Source organism: Mobula hypostoma, chromosome 9 (assembly GCF_963921235.1).
Source record: "Mobula hypostoma chromosome 9, sMobHyp1.1, whole genome shotgun sequence".
NCBI classification, from domain to species: domain Eukaryota; kingdom Metazoa; phylum Chordata; class Chondrichthyes; order Myliobatiformes; family Myliobatidae; genus Mobula; species Mobula hypostoma.
The window spans coordinates 120,703,089-120,728,546 of NC_086105.1; the positions used below are offsets into that span (position 1 = coordinate 120,703,089).

Below are 25,458 nucleotides of genomic sequence, written 5' to 3' on the forward strand. Positions count from 1 at the left end.
AACATTATCTATACTTGCAGGTCATTTCTGCAATGTACTGGTTTATTAAATTATTTTGCAATAATAGTACACAAGAGCAGCATTTAAAATCATTCATTTCCTCCATAAACTTGGCTCATTCTCTTTTGCTTTTTACTCAATAAAAGGGTTAGATGTGGCTTAGGACAATGAGCTAATGGATTTTTACCCAGCAGGATATGGGTGGATACAAAACAACTGCTTAAAGAATTGATCCTTTACCACCACTAAATATATGGAATGAAATGTGGTCTGCATGCAAATCTTCAAATAGCAAACAGCACTTCACTGGCATTTGTTTTGCAGGACAGAAACATCTATCCCAAAGATTTGGGCTCCATTTCTAGAGATTGTAGTGGTTAGGGAACATTATTACAGTGCCAGAGACTAAGGAGTTCAAACGTTTCCCGTGTGCTTCCTCAAACATTCCAAACAGGTATGGGTGAGTAGGTTAATTGGGCACATGGGAGTAATTAAGCAGTGTGGACTCATTGGACCAGAAGGGCCCGATACAAGGTTGCATCTCTAAATTATTTTTTAATCTAAGCACAGAAAACCGAGGCTAACAAGCCAGTTCTCTGACCCTCAATACAAGCACAATCTAATTGCAACTGTGAGGATTTCACTACCGCCATGGAGAGTAGGCAACTACCCAAACCTCAACAGTAACAGAGCTGTCAAAGTGGATCTCCGCATAATAAGTGGTAGAAAGCTAGCAGATGTCGAATCCACCCCTGCATCACTGCAAAAGCCTGCATTTCCCACTGTTGTATTTGGGTGATATTGTGATCCAGAGATCCTCTGGAAGTCGTGAATTCTGGCATAAAACTTGGTTACAGCTGTTTATTAGGTGTTACAAGAACAAACAATGAAAGTAAAAGAAACAGGTAATTTTATACAAAAAAACTAGCTCAATAGAGAGATAAAGATATTCCAGTGATAATGAAAAGCCTTTGAATTAATCAGCTTCAGTGGCATGACACAGGCTGCAGAGAAACTTCTAGAAAAATACAGAATCAGTTATACTACAATTACTGAAAATTCACCAATTACACACATTCGGATAATTATATAAAGATTATGTAACCCTCAGGTTGTGCTCCATTGCACAAGTCTAGGGAAGACAATCTCTGGCCCTGCCAAACGAGCGAGATTGAGATACGAGTCCACTCCGAAACCCCCCGTTTGTGTGGATGCTGTGTGATTTGTTACCCTGTTACAAATCAGTGCCATGAAATAACACACAGTACACCGCATACAATTACTGTAAACGATTTAGCTTTATAATTCTTAATTTGACTATAGGGTCAGTGAAGAAAAAGCAGAAAAAGAAAAGGGCCCATTTTAATGAAGCAGTCTGATGTGCACAAGTTGGAGCTCACGGTTTCACCTTCACTGATCCTCCTTCGATCTACCCAGCCTTCTTCAGATCACCGCTCTGCTCCAGCATCTTCTCTCCTCACCTCCCGCCAAACAAAAGACTCAGATCACCCTGGTGTCCGGCACAAGGCACGAGAACACCCTCCCGTCATTGGCTGGCGCACAGTCCAAAGCACCCATTATATCTAACCATAACCCAAACACTGCTTCTACAGAAGGATCATCACATTAGCAGTGAAGCCTTTCCCAGTGTTACAATTACACCCTATTCTCGTTACATGTGGGGGGTACGTTCCTCGAAGTTGACGCATAACGGGAAATCACATAATGTGAATAATTATTTAAATGGAGAAAATAGGGATGCATTCCAGAGAGCTTCCTAAATATGCTTTATCTGTAACTTATTCACATTTTTATACCAATACAACACAAAAGCAGTACTACAAGACAACATTTATATATTTAATCAATTTAAGGTAATATTCAATGTAATAAATCACAGAAAGTTAACATCCTCTGGTGTACAGTACTCACCAACAGTGGCAGGTGTGTTCGCTCCAGGAGATGAGTGGTTGTTGTGTCGGGCAGCTTTACATAGATAAGGTGGATGTTGTGGTCGTCAGGATAATATCAAGCACAGCAAGGGGTGAAGGAAGACTCACAGAACTCTTAGAACTGCCGGCGGCAGCAGCAGATTACAGCGATTTGCATGAAGTGGTGAGGGTTGTTTGTTTGGCAGCATTTTGTTTTTCAGCATAAATTTGCTTGTAGGGAAGAAGGATTGACGGCAGGGAATGACTGAAATGCTGACTCCGTTCTAAACTTGGGTCCATGTCCATCGCCATTTGTGCCAAGTGTTCTGACTTCCACCATTCCCTCACCGTTGGTAAACTCCCAGGATTTTCAAAATCTTCTGTTGCTTACAGCATCTGAGAGATAGTTCGCGGTAAAAGAATACGTACGCCTTGAATGTGGATTACACCTTGGTGAAGTGGTTGAATCAGTGATGTTGTGTTAGGCCGCAGGAAACGCACTGTTATGCTAGGATGAATGCTGTCCAAATGGTTAGGATGGGCTGGCACATTGTCAAGCAACAAAAGAACTTTAAAGGCAAGATTCTGTTCCTGGCAATAGCGTCCCAGAGCTGTGTTACCTTCTGCTGATGCCGCGCTGTTTACAATTTCCAACTATTTTTCAAGTGTTAAAGCGGTTCTCTGCCGCTCAGCTGATGGCCCAGGACATGACATCGGACGCTTAGGAGGCATAGTTAAATATTTCAAGCGCAAAATCACTGCACCATAGGTAAAACCAACAGAAGTTTAAGATCACGCTTCCACACCTTGCCAAAACCAATGCGAGAGCAGAGGGAGTGAGATTGTGAGGCGTGTGCACCTGACTTGTATTGGCGGGAAAGCAGTGCTTCTCATCCCAATAGTGAGACTGTGAAGCGTGCGTACGTGACTTGTATTGGCGGGAAAGGCAGTGCTCCTCGCACTGAATTTTGGACGCATATAACGAGACGTTGGTAGAAATAGGTTCCTCGCATAACTGTGAATCCGCATAGTCTGAAGACGCATATAACGAGAATAGTGTGTATAAGCATAGTAAAGTTAAACTGTAAGAAAAATAACAATTCTACGTTCTAATCAAACATCACCAAATACACAACTGGTTGTGGGTTCGCTGGGTTTATTGCCAATCTCCAACTACATTCTGGAAGCACAAGGTGAGAACCATCATGAATTCCTGCCATCCCTCTGGTGAAGGGAGAGTTCCAGGATATATTTTTATTTTATATTATATAATTATACAACTCTCTTTCTGAAAAAGGTCAGGCGAAAGAAAGAGCTGCCAATTGTGGGCCAAATAAAACTTGAGTGCATAAGGTGTATTAGATAGATAAGGTTACAAATAGAGCATTTGGTGCATTGGCCTTCATAAATCAAAGTACTGAGTACAAGAGATGGGATGTTATGTTGAATTTGTATAAGATGTTGATAAAACCAATTTTGGAGTGTTATATGCAGTTCTGGTCACCTACATACAGGAAAAATATCATTACTTTATTACTTTATTGTCGCCAAACAATTGATACTAGAGCATACAATCATCACAGCAATATTTGATTCTGCGCTTTGTGCTCCCTGGAGTACAAATCGATAGTAAGTATAAAAAAATTTTAATTATAAATCATAAATAGAAAATGAAAAGTAAGGTAGTGCACAAAACCCGAGAGGCAGATCAGGATATTTGGAGGGTACGGCCCAGATCCGGGTCAGGATCCGTTCAGCAGTCTTATCACAGTTGGGAAGAAGCTGTTCCTAAATCTGGGCATACGAGTCTTCAAGCTACTGAGCCTTCTCCCAGAGGGAAGAGGGACAAAAAGTGTGTCGGCTGGGTGGGTCGTGTCCTTGATTATCCCGGCAGCACTGCTCTGACAGCGTGCGGTGTAAAGTGAGTCCAAGGACAGAAGATTGGTTTGTGTGATGTGCTGAGCTGTGTTCACGATCTTCTGCAGCTTCTTCCGGTCTTGGACAGGACAACTTCCATACCAGGTTGTGATGCACCCCAGAAGAATGCTTTCTACGGTGCATCTATAAAAATTAGTGAGGGTTTTAGGGGACAAGCCAAGTTTCTTTAGCTTTCTCAGGAAGCTAGGTTGAAAGCAGAGAGAAAATTTACAAGGATGATATTAGGACTTGAGGATCTGAGTTATAGGGAAAGAAATGTTAGGAAAATGAAGGAAGATTTAGTAGAGGTATACAAAATTATGAGAGCTATTGACAAGGTAAACGTAAGCAGCATTTTCCACCAAGATTGGGAGAGAGTAGAATTAGAGGTCATGGGTTAAAGGTAAATCATAAAGGAGCTTCAACATATTTCCACCTCAAGGTACTGTGCAGTTTGCAAAGGAACCTGTTGCAGTGGCATAAGAATTTGCTACCCTTTGTCCTTGTGGCCTTTAATGGTCATGAGTCTGGGAGGTGCTTCAGCATGGTCAGGGCGAATGTCAGACTAAATGACTCATACTACACTATAATCGGTGACAAATCACAAAAAGATGGAATCGATATGGAGAGGATGTTTCTTACAGTGAGAGAGTCTAGGACCAGAAGGTACAGCCTCAGAATAGAAGGATGTCCCTTAAGAACAGAGATGAAGAACTTCTTTAGCCAGAGGACAGTAAATCTGTGGAATTCATAGCCACAGATGGCTAGAGGCTATCATTGGGTATACTTAAAGTGGAGGCTGATAGGTTCTTAATTATTGGGCATCAAATATTATAGGGAGAAGGCCAGGAGAATGGGGTTGAAAGGGAAAATGGTGAATTCGGCTCATGGGCCATATGAGCTAATTCTGCTCCAGCGTTTTATGGAGATCCAATCAATCAAATCAATCCCAATACCATCTTTAACCCGCCAACACTATGCAGAAACTCCAAACCACCATACTGGCACAGTCCAACAACTGACAAAGCTGCTGCTTCATATTTCCAGCCTCCCAGGTGCTGTCCTTGTAGAGCTGAAACATTCTCCCCAAGACCCTATGGGTTTGCTGTGGGTGCTCCATACAAGCCATACATGCACAGGCTAGTGGGTCAATGTAAATAGACCATGGTGTGTAGGTGAATGGCAGAATCTGGTTGAAGTTGAGAGAGACATAGGGAGAATGAAATGAGATTAGCATAATGCATAGGCTCTCCGAGCATTCCCACCCCTCACGTTTCACTGAACCCATCCTCTCGTACATGCCCATCAACTTCACCCAGGTTCTCCGACCACCCATCTACAACTTATTACCATAGCCAATTAACTGTTGTGACTTTGTCTTTGGGATATGGGGGGAAACTGATCCCCATGGTGCTCCATCAAGAGAATGTGAAAATACCACACAGACAGCACTGGAAGTCAGGACTGACGCAGGCCAACAGAGCTACACCCCAACAATGTTAATTATTATACCATTATGCCACCTTCAACAATGCATTTTCAGAAATAATATGCAAGTTCTGTTCTATTTAGGCTAGCAAATAAAATACTTATATTTCATGTCAAATAATTTATTATACAACCCTTGAATTTTTATTTTAAAAACTGTACCTCACTGAGGCTGAAGTAGACATGGCAATGACACCAAGCTATTTATATGCTTCTCTTAAAAATTACAAGTGATAATGAAATAATGAAGAATGTGATTCCAACATTGGAAGAAATCATCAGTATATCAAATTCTTTCGACACCTTTCATTTAAACATTGCAAAACATTTATGCGCAGATATTACAAGTAGGTACCTTCAACACCACTGAAAAACTGTTAATGCCACCAGGCAATTTACTTTATTTTGTATCCTAGCAGCATTACCACTCTCCGCAGTGCTTCTATTTATGAATTACATGCTGGTTAAAATACCAGACAATTAACATTAGATAACTAAGGTCAACATCCAGTGAACTGTCAAAATGAACTCATACAGTTAGCACCAGAATAAAACTGCCCATTAACACTTACTATTATATCTGCTTTGTGTCCTTTAGTGAAGGAAACTTACCTCACCTGCACAGCCTCATCTTTTTGTACTCTTCTTCCTCATCACTTCCTTGGGGGTCAAGGTGATTACTAACGCCTCTATGTGATCTGCACATACGCTGCTCTAAATGGGCTTCAGTGAGTTTGATGGGACAGATGGGTGGTGAGGTAGTTTGGGAAATGTTGTCACCCTTTTGTCATCTCTCCTCCCTTACAAATTCATGTTTCTCATTGTCCCTTGGGATTTTTTTTTCATTTCGAATGCCTGTAGGTCAGGAATTCCCATGAACTGATGAGAACGTTAAGCTTTCTTCAAGGAGGCTTTGAAAACATCTTTGTACCATGATGCACAGTTTCTGGAGCAACCTCACAGACTTTTACTGTTATCTGTACGGAGTATCTTATTTTATAAATGTTTAATGCAGGACCAGTTCCCCATACACTTCAACAGACAAGTGAAAGGTGGTAAGGAGATTGGCCTCAGTACACACAAACTGCAGTTCTATGACAGAGGCTGCATCTGCTGTGGATCCACTGGTCTGAACCATTTCTTGGATATGTTCATATAAGAGCTGTAGAACGGAGACAAACTTCTGAGGAAAAGGATGCACCACTAAAACACTTACAGGTCAAAAAAAAAACAGTAATTGAAACTGCATCCTTCACTTTACTTGCAGTGGACAAAACCTGCATTACAACTCAGAGAATAGGTCTTCGGCCATCCAGGTGAGACAAGTTACAACAAATGTGCTAACGAGGAACCATCTAAGCAAAACATAGACATTCCAAACTTTTAACTTGTATGGAGAAAACAAATTCTACATCACATTCCAGTTGGACACATTAATGATACTTGTACTAACAGCGGAAATATTCATGACGAAATATACGTTTAGATAGCAAAATGGAATGAAGAAAACTTGCCAAAATCCTTCTTAAAGCAAAGTTTTCACAGCTTGAATTATTTCTCAAGTAACATCATAGATAGACAATGCAAATCAGGTATTCCCCAATATTGTTCAGTATGACATTAAGGCCGCAATGTATCATTCCAGTGTAGCGTTTTTACTTTCACTGTATCACGCCAGCTATGGATTCTTCAAACACATTAACACAGTTTTTCTTTACAATAACACTATCTGATTCCTGGACATTGTATACAGCTCTGTCCTCTCACTAACTCCTCTTATTAATTTATCAGGGAAATGACTTCTACAGTTTATCACTATGGTAATCCTAGCCTTATATTTTAATCATCACTCCTGGATCCTCTTCGCAAGTGAAGTAACATGTTTACTCTCTTCCCTAGTTACAACAAAACATCAACTATGTTGCTCTTTCCGGAAATCCTGCCTGACTTACTGAGTGTTTCCAAAAATTTGTGTTTTTATTTCAGATTCAAAGCATCTGCTGTTTATTGATTTTCATTAACAAAGTTCTTTAATTCAATTGAAACACTAAACCCCAAGTCTACGCGAGAATATGGCTTGATTAGATGTTGGCCTCTCACTTCAAACCAAGGATCGGGATAGCAGACTGAAGATAATAAAACTGCAAGGGCAAATACTCTGTGAATGAGCATCAGCAACACCAGGTCAGGCCCACAAATGAAAACACTAATCAAATAAGGAAAATTGCAGTTGTCATAGAGTAAAAACTTTAATAGAACAATTTTAACAAGATGCTTGAAAACAAAAGGATAAAACAGAGAGTGCAAACCACTGCTGCAAAATTATTGAATAATAATCCAAGATCCTTGCTTCCACATATTGGTAAGGGTAGGGTCTGAAGCGGGTGAAGCACTAAAAGCCCTGTGGATTTTCAGCCCATCAATATGCTTCACTCTGTTTTGTTATTTTCAAATTATTTCTTTCTGATATTGGTACCATATCAAATACAGTAAATCTATTTGTATTGAAGCAGCAATTTAAGTATCAAGTATTCCTGCATTGAGAAGAATGGGAAACTGAGAGAGAGTTAATTGAGGAAATCACCATAGAAACAGAAAGGTGATCAGACAAGTTATGATAACAAATTTAAGCTTAGTTCAAACAAATCAGAAAACATTACCACTTTAATAATTTTGTATAAAAAAATGCATGCTCCTAAAAAAAGCTGTAAACATTTAATTCAAGTTAGAGAGTCAGAATAGTAAAGATCTGCAGGTAAAGGCTGACATCATCTTTACACTAATTGAAAATATGCATCAAAATATTTTGTTTTTCAATTAGTTCTAAAATCATGGTTGAACTTCTGCACAAATTATCCAGAATCTGGCATTTCCAGTTTTTCTGCTTTCCTGAGAAAACTAACCTGCCTAAATTGGTTTTGGAAACTCTTTCCAGTGAAGGCAATGGTATGAAAAGTAACTTCCACACCATTCTTATCTTTTGTGTCTGGACATTCCAAGTATTTCTGCAATGAGAGGAATGTCAAATAGGGAGTGACAAAAATTGCACTGGTCATTTATGGTGTTCCCTATTATTACTCAGTTGTACAGTATTTGAACGTAGAAAAGAATTTCCTGGACAATTGGGTGGCAGTGTCTGTAATGGAACTGCCATTTGACAACAGGTACAAAATACTGCACTGCTGGTAAAAGAGGAAGTATGCCCCCCTCACTAGACTGAGAAAAGGAAGTAACACTGAAGTGGTTTCTAATCCTTCACTTTTTTTAAAATAAATACTCAAAGTAAATCCCAACTTCATTTTCATCAAGGTGCCGCTCTACTTCGTAAAATTATTTCAGGCTCTTAAATACAGGATAATTTGATAAAATTTCTACATACCACACAAGCTAGCTGGGGTATGCTCTTATGCTCTTTAAAATACTTTGCCATTATAATATCATTTAAACATACACAGCAACAGCAAGTGTTGAGCGGAGTAGCTTTCCATCAGATTTAACCCATGAACACTACCTATTTTTTTAATATTTCTTATTGTAACTTAGTTATTTTTTATGTAATACACTGTACTGCTGTTGCAGAGCAACAAATTTCACAACAATAAACGTGATTCTGAGATTGGTTAAAGCTCACATTTATTAAATTTAACAAATTTGCTTGATTTTGAAGATCTTTACTTTCTGCCTCAGAAAGTAAAGGGCGTAATTAAAATACTCCCACAGGTAGTAAGTAATCTGCTCATCACATATTGATTCCATTGATGTCTTTCCTTCATCAACATAATCACTACCTTCTCTCATCCTACCTGGTTGCATGGTTTAACCCACTCTGCTCAAGACTTTATGGTGGATGACTAATTAAGCATCAATCCATACATCTGGTCTGCCTGTTACAGTGGCACATTCCTCTCTTGCCAGAACTGGTGCATAGAGTCAGAGAGTGCTACAGCACAGAAACAGGCTCGTCAGCCCATCTAGTCCATACCAACCCATTAATCTGCCCAGTCCCGTTAACCCACATGCAGACCATAGTCCTCCACACTCAGACCATCCATATACCTATCCTAATGTCTCTTAATGTTGAAATCAATCATCTCCCACTTCCACTGGCAGCTCATTCCACTCTCACCACTCTGAAAGAAGAAATTCTCCCCCCCCCATGTTCCCCTTAAACATTTCACCTTTCCCCCTTAACACATGACCTCTAGTTCTAGTCTCAGCTAACCCCAGTGGAAAAAGCCCATTTGCATTTACCCTATCTATATCATTCAATCTTGTATACCTCGATCAAATCTCCCCTCATTCTTTTATGCTCTAGAGAATAAATTCCTAATCTATTCACTCTTTCCCTCTACCTCAGTTCAAGCCCCAGCAACATCCTGGTAAACCTTTTCAGCACTCGTTCAAAATATGACATCTTTCCTGTAGGTAGATGACCAAAGCTGCACACAATTCTCCAAATTGTCTTATGCAACTTCAATATAACATTCCAGCTCCTGTTCTTAATACTTCAATTTGGAAAGGTCAATGTGCCAAAAGCTTTCTTTACGACTTTATCTACCTGTGAAGCCACTTTCAATGAATTATGGATCTGTATTCCCTGATCCCTCTGTTCTATCACAACTCTCGTTGCCCTGCTTCTTACTGTGTAAACGGACCAACAGCTACACCTGCCCCCACACCTCCTCCCTCATTACCATTCAGGGCCCCAAACAGTCCTTCCAGCTGAGGCGACACTTCACCTGTGAGTCTGTTGGGGTCACCTCCTGTATTTGGGGCTCCCGATGTGGCCTCCTATATATCATTGAGAGCTAAAAGATTGGGACACCGCTTTGCCAAGCAACTATGCTCTGTCCGCCATAAAAAGCAGGATCTCCCAGTGGCCACCCATTTTAATTCCACTTCCTATTCCCATTCCAACATGTGAATCCATGACCTCCTCTACTATCACGATGAAGCCACTCTCATGTTGGAGGAGCAACCCTTATATTCTGTCTGGGTAGCCTCTAACCTGATGGCATGAACATCGATTTCTCGAACTTCTGGTAATGCCCCCCTTCACTATTCCCCATATCCATTTCCCTCTCTCACCTTATCCCCTCACCTGCCCATCATCTCCCTCTGGCGCTCCTCCCTCTTTTCTTCCTTGCGTGGTCTTCTGTCCTCTCCCATCAGATTCCCCCTTCTCCAGCTCTGTATCTCTTTCACCAATTAACTTCCTAGCTTATTACTTCACCCCTCCCAGTTTCACCTATATCCTTGTGGTTCTTCCTCCCCTCTCCCCACTTTCTTATGAAGGGTCTTGGCCCAAAATGTCCACAATGCTCTTTTCCATAGCTGCTGTCCATCCTGCTGAGTTCCTCCAGCATTTTGTGTGTTTAAGTCTTACCCTGGTTTGTCCTCCCAAAGTGCAACACTTCACACGTGTCTGCATTAAATTCTATCTGTCATTTCAGCCTATTTTTCTAGCTGGTCCAGATGCCACAGCACACTGTAAGTTTTCAAGAAAATTTGGTAAAATCATCTTGAAAAATGTAGCAAGACTTCCTTTCCAATTTGGCAGACTACTTCATGGTCTACTGCCAATTCAAAAGTTGAAATTATTTAACTTTGTAGCAAGATTAGCAAAACTAGTCAACTCTGAGATCTGAAAGTATAAAAACAAAAGTTTAAACATCTTAGAGAATGAAAGACTTCATAAGGCCATAAGACAAAGGAGCAGAAGTCGGCCATTCGGCCCATCGAGTCTGCTCCGCCCATTTTATCATGAGCTGATCCATTCTCCCATTTAGTCCTGCTCCCCCGCCTTCTCACCATAACCTTTGATGCCCTGGCTACTCAGATACCTATCAATCTCGGCCTTAAATACACCCAATGACCTGGCCTCCACTGCTGCCCGTGGCAACAAATTCCATAGATTCACCACCCTCTGACTAAAAAAATTTCTTCGCATTTCTGTTCTGAATGGGCGCCCTTCAATCCTTAAGTCATGCCCTCTTGTACTAGACTCCCCCATCATGGGAAACAACTTTGCCACATCCACTCTGTCCATGCCTTTCAACATTCGAAATGTTTCTATGAGGTCTCCCCTCATTCTTCTAAACTCCAGGGAATACAGTTCAAGAGCGGACAAACGTTCCTCATATGTTAACCCTCTCATTCCCAGAATCATTCTAGTGAATCTTCTCTGTACCCTCTCCAACGTCAGCATATCCTTTCTTAAATAAGGAGACCAAAACTGCCCACAGTACTCCAAGTGAGGTCTCACCAGCGCCTTATAGAGCCTCAACATCACATCCCTGCTCCTATACTCTATTCCTCTAGAAATGAATGTCAACATTGCATTCACCTTCTTCATTACTGACTCAACCTGGAGGTTAACTTCAAGGGTATTCTGTACGAGGACTCTGAAGTCCCGTTGCATCTCCGAACTTTGAATTCTTTCCCCATTTAAATAACAATCTGCCCATTTATTTTTTCTGCCAAAGTGCATAACCATACACTTTCCAACATTGTACTTCATTTGCCACTTCTCTGCCCATTCTTCCAATCTATCCAAGTCTCTCTGCAGACTCTCCGTTTCCTCAGCACTACCGGCCCCTCTACCTATCTTCATATCATCAGCAAACTTAGCCACAAACCCATCTATTCCATAATTCAAATCGTTGATGTACAATGTAAAAAGAAGCAGCCCCAACACCGACCCCTGTGGAACACCACTGGTAACTGGCAGCCAACCAGAATAGGATGCCTTTATTCCCACTCTCTGCTTCCTGCCAATCAGCCAATACCCTATACACATATGTAACTTTCCTGTAATTCCATGGGCTCTTATCTTGTTAAGTAGCCTCATGTGTGGCACCTTGTCAAAGGCCTTCTGAAAATCCAAATATACAACATCCACTGCATCTCCCTTGTCTAGCCTACTGATAATTTCCTCAAAAAATTGTAATAGGTTTGTCAGGCAGGACTTTCCTTTAAGGAATCCATGCTGAGTTCTGCCTATCTTGTCATATGCCTCCAGGTACTCTGTAACCTCATCCTTGACAATCGACTCCAACAACTTCCCAATCACCGATGCCAAACTTCATAAAGTTAGCAAAGGAAAGAATACAGAATAGTCAAGACTGAAAGAGATCAATTGCTATAAATTGGCTTTTGAACTTCTAATTAGACAGAGTTTGAGATTATTTATAACCAGAGGTCAAAGCACTTTGGGAACCTTTGAAAGACATGATGATCAAATTATTGAAAAGAATCCAGAGGGTCAGACTACAAATCTGGAGACATTATTGTCACTGTACAACAGCTGGAGAATTTAATTCGACTAATGAAATAAATCTGGAAGAAGCTAGCTGCAGTGGAACTAATGAATTGTAAAAATCCATCTGGTCCAATGATAACCTTCAGAGAAGGAAATCTACTCTCACAGCTATCTGGACTATTCCTCTTCTCACCCTGTCTCTTGGAAAAACGCCATCCCCTTCTCGCAATTCCTCCGTCTCCGCCGCATCTGCTCTCAGGATGAGGCTTTTCATTCTAGGACGAGGGAGATGTCTTCATTTTTTAAAGAAAGGGGCTTCCCTTCCTCCACTATCAACTCTGCTCTTAAACGCATCTCCCCCATTTCACGTACATCTGCTCTCACTCCATCCTCCCACCACCCCACTAGGAATAGGGTTCCCCTGGTTCTCACCTACCACCCCACCAGCCTCCGGGTCCAACATATTATTCTCCGTAACTTCCGCCACCTCCAACGGGATCCCACCACTAAGCACATCTTTCCCTCCCCCCCTCTCTCTGCATTCCGCAGGGATCGCTCCCTACACAACTAACTCCCTTGTCCATTCGTCCCCCCCATCCCTCCCCACTGATCTCCCTCCTGGCACTTATCCGTGTAAGCGGAACAAGTGCTACACATGCCCTTACACTTCCTCCCTTACCACCATTCAGGGCCCCAAACAGTCCTTCCAGGTGAGGCATCACTTCACCTGTGAGTCGACTGGGGTGATATACTGCGTCCGGTGCTCCCGATGTGGCCTTTTATATATTGGTGAGACCCAACGCAGACTGGGAGACCGCTTTGCTGAACATCTACGCTCTGTCCGCCAGAGAAAGCAGGATCTCCCAGTGGCCACACATTTTAATTCCACATCCCATTCCCATTCTGACATGTCTATCCACGGCCTCCTCTACTGTAAAGATGAAGCCACACTCAGGTTGGAGGAACAACACCTTATATTCCGTCTGGGTAGCCTCCAACCTGATGGCATGAACATTGACTTCTCTAACTTCCGCTAGGCCCCACCTCCCCCTCGTACCCCAGCTGTTACTCATTTTTATGCACACATTCTTTCTCTCACTCTCCTTTTTCTCCCTCTGTCCCTCTGAATATACCTCTTGCCCATCCTCTGGGTCACCCCCCCCCCGTCTTTCTTCCCGGACCTCCTGTCCCATGATCCTCTCGTATCCCCTTTTGCCTATCACCTGTCCAGCTCTCGGCTCTATCCCTCCCCCTCCTGTCTTCTCCTATCATTTTGCATCTCCCCCTCCCCCTCCAGCTTTCAAATCCCTTACTCACTCTTCCTTCAGTTAGTCCTGACGAAGGGTCTCGGCCTGAAATGTCGACTGCGCCTCTTCCTATAGATGCTGCTTGGCCTGCTGCGTTCACCAGCAACTTTGATGTATGTTGCCATCATTATGCCTTTGGTCTTTATAATAACCAGACCTACACTAATGCAGTTGACTCATGTTTTCTGAAGTCATTTAACAAATCACCAAAATTAAGACTATACAATAAATGTTCAGGCTAGACAAGAAACACCCAAATCCCATGATCTGCAAACTTTTTCAGAGTTTCCTCTGAGAAAGAGTGGACACCGTGGGTCGATTAGCATGCTTCCATGCTGTATGACTCTTATGTTGGCTGGTGGCGTGGAGATATGTCTCTACCAAAGGAGGTGTACGACGCTCCTTCCTTCTGCTAGCCAGCAGGTCACCTTAGGTAAGGTGGAGCAGCTGTTTAGCAACTCCTCCCCACTCCCCGATCGGGTCACATGAAGCCACAGGATCAGGTGATGGATGATCATATGAGCAGCTGGTACATATCACGTCCTGGTTATACAACCACTGAAACCAGGCAAGCAATGTCTGAAGAGTATTGATAATGGCTTAGGTCACCTATTTTGTAAAAACACTGACCAGAAGGTGACAATGGTAAAACACTTCTGTAGGAAAATTTGCCACAAATGATCATGGTCATGAGAAGACCACAATCGCCTATGTCATACCACACGTCACATTATGAACAATTTTATGATTAGCCTCAAATTCTCATGTTGTGATTGGTGGGGGGCAACCATCTATTTAATGAGTGGTTTTAGACGGTGGGGAGATTTTAGATGAGCAGCAACTCTCCCTCCAAAATTCCATCAACTTCAACCGCACTTAAAGAAAACTTGATAAACATGGTCATGACATCAACAGCAGTCACTAACTTCTAAAAATTTCTCAGTTATATTTCAAAGACTCTTAAGGAAACCAGTTGTTGGCAAAACTCAAGGTTTTGTTGTGCAAATGATTAGTTAACTATCATTCTCAAGAGATTTTCTTCATTTTATCTTTAATTAGAAGGGGGCTACCAATTGATTGGTTGCAAGTGTACAGAAAAAAGTTTGTGCAATTTTACGCCTTTGTCATAGATTTGTGCTGCAGATCCAATACAATTCTTCAGTACCATAGTCAGGATCCCCAACGTAATTGTGTTCATTCACAGAAGAGCTCCAAGTTCTCCAATGGACAACAGCAAGCAGTCTGAAAACCAGTATTGCTAATGGTGGGGGTGGAGCTGCTATATAAATATTAGGAGACTGATAAATGTGCACTTCACGTTAGTGACAACCATAGATACCAGAAACATTTGCACCAGTGCTAGATTCCAAAAGTGATAAGCTGGCATTTATGGAACCTTACCTTAGTTAATTATCAACTATTAGTTGCAGGATTACCTTTTCTTTTTCTATGGAATTACTAAATTCTGTTTTTCTCCTGCTTCTTCCATTGTTTAGCACAAGTATAGTCCCATATTATAGTTTAAAGACGTTGGCACCTCAATTCCCAGACATGCCCGCTGCTGCTCCTGCCATCCTCCGACACTCCACAATTAACACCCACAGAAAACTGGCGAGTCTGCCATAACTCTGTGTAGTTTTATATCCTGGGTGATGGCTAACCAGGACTGTGCTACCGCGTCCAAGCAATGGAAGAAAATTCCGAAAACACTCTCGAGGTGGGGGGAGGGACTTCGTGAACTGAAATTGTTATCAGACCGGCACAGAAAGCAATACTGAGTAACTGTTTGAGGAACTGGGCACTTATATAATGGTTTCTTTCTATAGCAAGATCTGTAGATAATTATGTTCCGTTTAGGTATCCGCTTCAATTTCACACGACTCGCGCTCAGGCTATCATTCATCCTAGGCTTTTGGTTTGTTTCCACCAGAGGATTATTTAGCTTCTAACACTAAGGAAGTCAAACAAAGAGAGAAATGCCCAGCGGACACAGGCGATGTGCTTCGTTTAATTGGAAAGCAGACATTTTTACTGATGGGCGTTAATTTACATCCGAAGTCAGCTCAAGGACAGGGTTTTACAAGGCGAGGTGTTTCATTAGCACAGAGTTCCGGGATAAAGAAACCTCGGCAAAAAGCGAGATCTCATGTTGCGTGCTGAATACCTTTCCCAGATCCACAATACATTTTCACTCTCGCTCTCTCTCTCTGCCGGGGAATTTATTTGATGAGGGTGAAATTCATTTTACTATAACCAGCCTGTTTATTCACTGCTGGGAGTAAAAGGTGGCAGGTCACAATCACTGGAATTATGGTTCGAATCCCAGATTTCCACAAAATTGAGCGCGACTGAGTGAGTGAAAATTAAACTTATGTATAAATTTGGCAGACGCTCAGAGGGTTGCTATTTGGCGCGAAAACAATTTCTGGGAAATTTTGAGTATGAGCAACAGGTCATGAATGGGGGAAGGGAGTTTGCTACTCGTCAACCTCGGTTTTAAGTTGTAACTTCGGCACGCAAAATAAAAAAAATAAACTCCATCTCGACTAGACGCGGCTTCATTCAGCGAAGAGAGCCACCCCGTAGAAAATAATCCGACAGAAGGTCGGAAGTTTCATGTCAACAAATAAAAATGAGGCAAAATTGCGAGCTACGAAATGAATGCACAGAAGTATAACTTTGTGCGCGTCTGCGCCAAGTGGGAACTCGTGTTTTTTTCTGGGGGGGGGGGGGGGGTCCGGTTCCTACCTGTACGGTGGATGAGTGGAGAGAATCAGGCGCCGCTTCAGCTGTCGTCTGCGGTGCTGCCAGCGCTCGGCGAGTGTGGGAGGGAGAGCACGTCGCGCAGGCAAACAGAACCGCTGATGACCTCACGTCTAAAGCAACTAGACCATCTTTCCGAGAGTTTTCTGTCACTGGCACCGAAAGGAGAACGCTTCTTACACCTCAGTCGCACGATTTCAGCACTGGGTGAATACGTTTCCTGTAAACAGCGGTGTGGCTTCTTGGCTCAGAAGGAAGTTGGAAAAGGGTAGAAACGAAATACTCCAATGTCGGAAACAGCTTAATTGCTGGAAGTGCTTGGATAGAGAAGCACTGCCCATGTTTCCCTCGACAGTGTTGTCTCCTGCCCTGCTGAGTGTTTCCAGCATTTCCTGTTTTATTTAGGGCCTTCTAAAAGCATCCGGAACAAGAGGGGATTGAAATTACACATTGAGAAGATAAGGGAGTTTTCTGGGGAAATAAGACTTTGGGAATCTGTGACCTCCTGGTATGGCTTTGGAGGCCAAGTCATTGGGTTTATTTAAAGTGGAGCAGAGCATAATAAAATGCTGGAGGAACTCAATAGGCCAGGCACCATCTATGAAAAAAGAATGAACAGTCGACATTTCGGACCAGACCCTTCATTCTGACTTGACTGAAGGGCAGACCAGACTCGATGAGCCAAATGGCCCAAGTCTGCTCCTGTGTCTTATGGTCTGATAGTATTATTGAATGCAAAATGATTCCAGTGGCCTGGAAATTGTTTCAGGCGTTTAAAGACATGTGAAATTAGGGGTGTGCAACAGGCCAGTTTATGTTTGAAATATGAGTCCCGCTGCAAAGTCTATTAATGTCTAAAGCATCATATATAACAGAATCTGCTTTGTATGCATAAAAGCTTTGATTCCGTATCCTTCAGCATTGTAGTGGAACTTGGGCAGTTACAGGGTATTTGCTTAGGGTGGTGAAGGGATGGTTAAAGCTTCACTCATGGAAGGATTGAGACCCTGAAGGTTGAGCCTGCATCCCAATGATCAACTGGGATGAGGTGGATCAGGATCACAGTGGGAGGATGCAGAGAAAAGTGAGTGTGGATGGATCATGAATACGATTAATGATTGGCCACATGAATGAAAATTTCACTAAGGACCACGATATACGATTCTGAGAGAAACTCCAATGTACCAATCAGTCAGTAGATGAAATAACACAATTTAATGACCTTGGACCCACCAGGTAACTTGGTTCCACTCAATTTCTTTGGGTTCTTTGGTGGCTTTGTGGGATGGGCAAATTCAGCTGCAAGTGAAATAGTTGGTGATTGAATGTGTACATTGTTTAGCGTTGCTTTTCTTGGTCTCAGCGTACTCTTGACATAAAGACTAGAGCAGGACATGGGTTCCAAGTTAGCGGTAGGGGTTCATGGCATAAAAAGGGTTGGGAATCCCTGGGACTAAAGGTTCATCAGGGCTCTTTAAATGTTCTTCCGTTTTCAATGGTCACCGGCCTAGGGATTCCTTCAAATTGGAGCTACTATTTTTTTTTTCAAGATTTTGAGAATATCCTTAGTGGCACTGGGAGAGTCATCACAATAATTATTCTGAACTGTCTCCTTCAGTGGCCAGTTTAATGCTGTATGACCTTCAGAAAAAGATGCATGCATATTAATTTTATCATGATAATGCAAATATAATTGGACTTTGAATCAGCATCAAAATGATTGGTTTATGTACAAAACTGCAATATGGTTGAACTAGAAATCATTGCAAACAAACTGGATCCAAACAAGTTCATAAGTACATATTCAATTGGTGTATGATTTACACAACAGTTGGATTATGCCATCACCATGAAAACAGCTAGAACATAAGTAGTTCAATGCAAGATTATGAAATTCTGTTGCAAACTCAATCAACATTACTCTGGTGCGAAGTACTTCAAACACAAGCAGAGCATGAGCTGAAAAACCACAATTTAAATGTGAATCCAAAAAGAAAAGCTGTTGACCCCGTAGAAACACTTTGTCCTGAGCCTGAAGGTTCCAACAGAAGATGGAAGATGGAATGAAGCAATATTCAAGATTGTTTATCGTCACTCTTCAGCACACAAGTGTAAAGGAGAACAAAATGATTGCTACTCCAGATCTGCTGCAGCATAAAAGAACACACAAAGCATAAAGAATGCAATACAAAACACCAAAACAAACTCATGAGTTTGAGTCAAAGCAAAAATACCTCAGATTTGAATGAATGTTATTCCCTGGCAATGTAGGTCTTGTCCTCAGCCACATACTTTACACCAGCTCATTTCTGATCATTATGAAGTAGAATACGAATTTAATCTCAATGGGCTGCAAGTGCACATGACTATCTACAGCATATGCCCATTGATAATCTGCAGCTGTGACCACAACTTCCAGGTACAAGAGAGTTTTTATCCTTTGAAAAGAAAGCAAATGAACACACCATGGCTCCTCCTTTTCTAGTACCTGGAAATCCAAGTATTTCAGCCAGGGACTAGGGATGCCATGACAAACCACTGCCCATCCTTTAACACCACCACAAAAGGGAACATCGGCCAACTTTCTTAAGCGTGATGCAGCAGAGTCCAGAATTAGACTGTAGGCCAGACCATCAAGTAGGTTCATTTTCTGTAAACAACAGGAATTCTGCAGATGCTGGAAATTCAAGCAACATACATCAAAGTTGCTGGTGAACGCAGCAGGCCAAGCAGCATCTATAGGAAGAGGCGCAGTCGACGTTTCAGGCCGAGACCCTTCGTCATTTTCTGTAGTTTGGTTAATCCCACCAAGGAATTCAGGTACAAAATGTCCATCGTCCCAACTGCTTAAGTTCATTTTTTTTTACCATTATGTTGGATTTAACTCTCAAAAACAGACAATAAAAGTTTAGGCAGTTCCACTCATTGTATTATTTATGCCCCTTCCATCACACTTGCATTGGAATTATTGGAATTGTTCATTAAGTTCACACAAATTAATGCTGAATTCTGGCCTCATTATTCTGGTTGTTCTAATTATAATAATCTCTCTCTCTCTCTATCTCTATCTATCTATCTATCTATCTATATATATCTCATAAAAAAACCTTAACCCTTTACTTTGTTGAAACACAAGCCAAGTTTATATAACCTGAATATATAATAGTTGAGTTCCCTTTGCTGCCTTGCCAAAACTAATACATCCTTCTTGAAATGCAGCAAATAAATTGGAATGCAGTATGCCAAATGAGTCTGAACAAGGATCTGTACAACTGAAATGTAACTTCCTCCTCTTTGTATTTAAACCTTCTTGTGAGAAAGGACATCTTTATGCATTCTTTTGTTTTTTTTAACTGATCAATGATTTGTATGTATTCACTCATTAACAGGTGAGTTGTTAGCTACTCACCCATTGGAAAGTGCTTGCTGCTCATGCACAATTTGTGGAGACTTGATTTATTTTCTAGGAGTTGTAACCGCAAGTCACTCCCTTTGGGTATTCTTTTCAGACCTTAGTTTATAATTTGCATTGCTGTCTCAGGAGAAAAGGGCAATTCAACATTTAATTAATTATGTTCTTGGCTAGGTAACAATGAACTTGTTCACCATGGGGGTGGCATAGTAGCAAAGTGGTTTGCATAATATTATTACAGTGCCGGTGATCAGCGATAGGCATTCAATTCCCGCCATTGTCCGTGAGGAGTTTGTCCCTTTGGCAGCATTGGTTTCTCTGGGGACTTTGGGTTCCTCCCACATTCTAAAAACATATGGGTTAGAGTTAGTAAATTGTGAGCATTCTTAAACATGGCGACACTTACTCACTGCCCCCAGCACAATGTGACTGTGTTGGTCGCTGATGCAAGTTGCACATTTAATTATATATTTCAAAGTAATCTAATCTAATGTAGTCAAAGCTAATCTAATCAAATTGAAGTCTTTTACCTCAGTTGAAGTGCATGAGTAATTTCATTTTCATTGGCAAATTACCTTTAAGTGTACATGAAACTTGATTGAGTCTGGAAGTCCAGTCAAGAAGTTGAATCTGCACCTTCATTTTAAGAAAAGAAAAGAAAATTGTTTTGCAGATAACTTATTTTAACTACTCTTACATCTGATTAATAATACTGAAGACTTCACCTGTAATTCCATGTTGCTGAATTAGACATTTTTAAATTCTAAGTATCTTAATTTAAGGAGGCATCTCCTTAAGGACACAAAAGGAAATCAAAAACTGAAGTTACATGTTTAGGTATTAACTCACTGGATTTTGAAGAAGAGGCACAATCCATTTTAATATCTTAAATGGCTCCTTTATTGGTAGTGGAGCAGGATTACCGTACTAAGAGTATTCCTGCGACATGAAAGTAATTCAACAAAGAAAGTGAGCTGGTAAAGACTTTGATTCAAGAGGGTACTTGAATGTCAATTTAAAATCGGCACAAGATTGCTGTCTAATAGCATTGTGAAAACCTTCAGAGAGGTGCAGCCTTTCAAAGTATTTGGTGTAATCTTTTCAATTTTCTTTATGGCTTTTCAGCCAAGAGGCCTGAGGATGTGTAGCTGGGAGTGTGTGTAGAAAATAATTATAACAGTCCATGTTATAAATCAGAAACACTGAGCCTGGGAAATAGTTTTTATATATGTTGTTGAAATGGGTAAGCTATATTGATATGGGCTGCTGTTCAAGTTGTCGGGAAAGATATACTGACTTCCTAATCACATTTTTATTTTATAAAGAGCCTGCATTTGATTTGCCATTCCGTGTTGTTTGTAGGAATAAAATAACATTTTCAGACGTCTTGCCAGTCCAACAGAATCCATCCAGCGGTTTGTTCCTAAGGAAGACTGTTATGTTAATGATGATGAACACTATTTACATTTAACAGTTCTCTGAAAATAAAATGTGTTAAGAAAGATAAATAACTCAAGTGCAGTGCATCGCGTAATGAGTTACTTTACTAAAAGTAGTCCTGGAGGAACTTATGTAAAATAAAACATAATGTATTGATTAGGTACGAAAATCAATGTTACAATGCCAGTGACCCAGGTTCAGTCCCCCTCCTCCCCCTGTCTGTAAGGAATTTGTTCATTCTTCCTGTGATCAGGTGGGTTCCTCTGGGTGGCTCAGTTTCCATCCACATTCCCAAGGACATATGGGTTACTAGGTTAATTGGTCACATGGGAGTAACTGGGCAGCCTGGGCTCATGGGGCCAGAAGGGCCTGTTGCCATGCTGTATCTCTAAACAAATAAATATTGAATGGTAAGTTTCGTCCAAGATTAATTGGTGACATGAAATGGTGAAATATTTAATTTATTTCTTCTTATGCTGTGCTGCACAGTGATGGAAGTGGACTTTGATTCTTTTCTCCAATAAGATTATATAAAGAGCTAGAAATTACTGCTTGGTTGTATTTGAAAAATGATATTAATTGGGCTTTTAAGCTCTTCATCAACATCAGAATGAAAAATGAGGCAGTAATGCCAATGGTGTAGCATTTGAGACAGTATGAATACTGTACTTACAGGGAATGAAAAGAAAGTGCAGATCAAATGTCAGTGAAGAAAGTAGGAGAAGATAGAGGCAATAAATGGAAGGGTGGAGAGAAAACAAAGCGACGTGAGGGAAAGGATAGTTTGTATTTAAAATAAACAAGTCAGAGTCAAAGATATTGTGATCCAATTACATTCAGGAATTACCATTTTATTTTGTTAGAAATTGAGAAGTGCATACCAGGTGGGTGTATGAAATATACAAGCCTTTTTCATCCATGCATAATATCAAGGACTACATCCTTACTGTCACAAAACATCCCAAAATGTTTCACAGAATCATAATCAAATAAAATTTGACTAGTATAGAAGGGTTGTCATGACCAGGAACAGTGAAGCACGAAGCCCATAAGCACATGCTGTACTTTCAGTGGGGGAAAAACTGAATAGATGGTGACATATAATGAAGGATAACTGGCTTATCTTCAACCATTGCGTAATTACCTAATACAGATGTAATGGAGTTCTTGATGGTGACCAATTGTGTGAGGAAAAATTCAGGTGGGAAAGATCTTTAGCAACCAAAGTTCTTTCAAAATATTTCCCCTGCTAATTCTTTTCACCTTAAGTGATCTATCACAAGACGAAACAAGCACCCGTTGGTAGATATTCTGATAACAGCCTGCTTTATTTTATGTTATTATTAATACCTTTGTAAGGTACTCTCTGTAGCTAAATAGCAAACTCCAGCATGAATATCTTTTAATACTGTATCAAGAAGATATATGCTTCTCTTGGCTCTCCTAGATTCCTAATAATGAATCAGTCCTTACTTTTGTCAGTGCCATCCTTCCAGCTGCAGAAGATGTAATTTTTTTGCCAAAGCCAGAAATTCATACAAAGTAGAACTTGGGAATGGGCCTGACAAGATCTGGAAGGAGCAGTGCAAGGAGGGCAGGCTGGCTTACAAATCTTCTTGGCAATTCTGGTCTATCTATCCAATCTATAACCAGGTTTCTCCCCCATGATCATCCTCTCAATCAAATTGGTGAATAAATCACATTCAGTTTTCGCTGGGCTTGGGGTAATTTTATTTTGGAAGTTTTCTTTGCTAAAGTCCATGGGAATCAGGTAAACAGATAAACTCCAAGGAAGAGTTCAATGCTTCTGTTATGGACCTGGTCCTTAAGTGAGATGGGTCCTGTTTGTCCAGACATAATTAAAAATATGATTAATAACATTTATTGATATGTAAATTCCTATCATTTGTACGATAAAAGATATATGAGTCAATTCCAAATCTCCACAAATTGTTGAGCAATTATTAGTGTTTCACTGAATAAAGCTCTTTTACACCATGAAGTTTCTAATTGCAGTTAAAGTGAAATGCAAAATTGCTGGATTTATAACCTAATAAAATTTGACCCCAATCCAGCCATTTAGGACAGGCAAGTAATGTACTGGAGGGGCCTCGTAAATGCCAAGATTTATAGGCCCTGACAAGAGAATCAAATATGGAGGCCCGCAATGGGTTGGAGATGAATCATAGTTCACTGAAAATAAGTAAATGTCCATTATGAATAAAATTTATCAAATTGAATTCGTAGAAACTGAGAGAAAGTCTGTTGCCACTCTCAGTAAGTTACCTTGAAACATTTATTTTTTAAGTATTTTAAAAAGCACTACATTATGTCTGTCCTGGTTATGTCATTTAAGATAAAATCAAGCTTTTCAATCCAACGTCCACAATAGGATGAGGCTTTTCATTCTAGGACGAGGGAGATGTCTTCATTTTTTAAAGAAAGGGGCTTCCCTTCCTCCACTATCAACTCTGCTCTTAAACGCATCTCCCCCATTTCACGTACATCTGCTCTCACTCCATCCTCCCACCAACCCACTAGGAATAGGGTTCCCCTGGTCCTCACCTACCACCCCACCAGCCTCCGGGTCCAACATATTATTCTCCGTAACTTCCGCCACCTCCAACGGGATCCCACCACTAAGCACATCTTTCCCTCCCCCCCTCTCTCTGCATTCCGCAGGGATCGCTCCCTACACAACTCCCTTGTCCATTCGTCCCCCCCATCCCTCCCCACTGATCTCCCTCCTGGCACTTATCCGTGTAAGCGGAACAAGTGCTACACATGCCCTTACACTTCCTCCCTTACCACCATTCAGGGCCCCAAACAGTCCTTCCAGGTGAGGCATCACTTCACCTGTGAGTCGACTGGGGTGATATACTGCGTCCGGTGCTCCCAATGTGGCCTTTTATATATTGGTGAGACCCGACGCAGACTGGGAGACCGCTTTGCTGAACATCTACGCTCTGTCCGCCAGAGAAAGCAGGATCTCCCAGTGGCCACACATTTTAATTCCACATCCCATTCCCATTCTGACATGTCTATCCATGGCCTCCTCTACTGTAAAGATGAAGCCACACTCAGGTTGGAGGAACAACACCTTATATTCCGTCTGGGTAGCCTCCAACCTGATGGCATGAACATTGACTTCTCTAACTTCCGCTAGGCCCCACCTCCCCCTCGTACCCCAGCTGTTACTCATTTTTATGCACACATTCTTTCTCTCACTCTCCTTTTTCTCCCTCTGTCCCTCTGAATATACCTCTTGCCCATCCTCTGGGTCACCCCCCCCGTCTTTCTTCCCGGACCTCCTGTCCCATGATCCTCTCGTATCCCCTTTTGCCTATCACCTGTCCAGCTCTCGGCTCTATCCCTCCCCCTCCTGTCTTCTCCTATCATTTTGCATCTCCCCCTCCCCCTCCAGCTTTCAAATCCCTTACTCACTCTTCCTTCAGATAGTCCTGACGAAGGGTCTCGGCCTGAAACGTCGACTGCGCCTCTTCCTATAGATGCTGCTTGGCCTGCTGCGTTCACCAGCAACTTTGATGTATGTTGCTTGAATTTCCAGCATCTGCAGAATTCCTGTTGTCCACAATATCTGTGTGAGTTTCTCAAAGAATTATAGCTATATAGCTTGCCAATTCACTCTGACCACAAAGCACCCATTTACGCTAATCCTACGCCATTGCCAGTTTAATCTCCTCATACAAAAACTGGCATTAAACAAGAAGAACATTGCGTGCACCACCACCTTCAAGAGTCTCTTCATTTTAGTAATTTTATAAAATACTGAATCAGAACACGCTTGATAAAATCAATTGTGGAAGTTTTTAGATTAGCATATACTGTAGATCAGGAACAGGCCCTCAGGCCCCTAATGATCACAATTATTCTGACATGAAACAACATTTCAAAATATATTAATACAATGCAGACCAC

At 41.3% G+C, this 25,458-nt stretch overlaps 1 protein-coding gene and 1 long non-coding RNA gene across 5 annotated transcripts in view; both read right to left on the bottom strand.

The window, feature by feature from the left end:
- carhsp1 (calcium regulated heat stable protein 1) overlaps nucleotides 1-16,935 on the bottom strand; it is a 79,008-nt gene extending 62,073 nt beyond the window's left edge. The window contains exon 1 of one of the 4 annotated variants that reach the window (XM_063059023.1): nucleotides 16,653-16,935. The gene's annotated coding sequence lies outside the window, so the exon portion shown is untranslated. Of the gene's footprint in view, nucleotides 1-15,305; nucleotides 15,582-16,652 lie in introns of those variants that run through there. The other 3 variants (XM_063059017.1, XM_063059019.1, XM_063059018.1) reach the window with 3 other exon arrangements.
- Nucleotides 16,936-20,364: 3,429 nt separating this feature from the next.
- Nucleotides 20,365-24,992, bottom strand: LOC134351998 (uncharacterized). The gene is made up of 3 exons (XR_010019321.1): nucleotides 24,964-24,992; nucleotides 20,655-20,715; nucleotides 20,365-20,424 (listed from the first exon to the last, which is right to left on the bottom strand). It is a non-coding gene; the product is annotated as an uncharacterized LOC134351998 (long non-coding RNA).
- Between the last annotated feature and the right edge of the window lie 466 nt (nucleotides 24,993-25,458).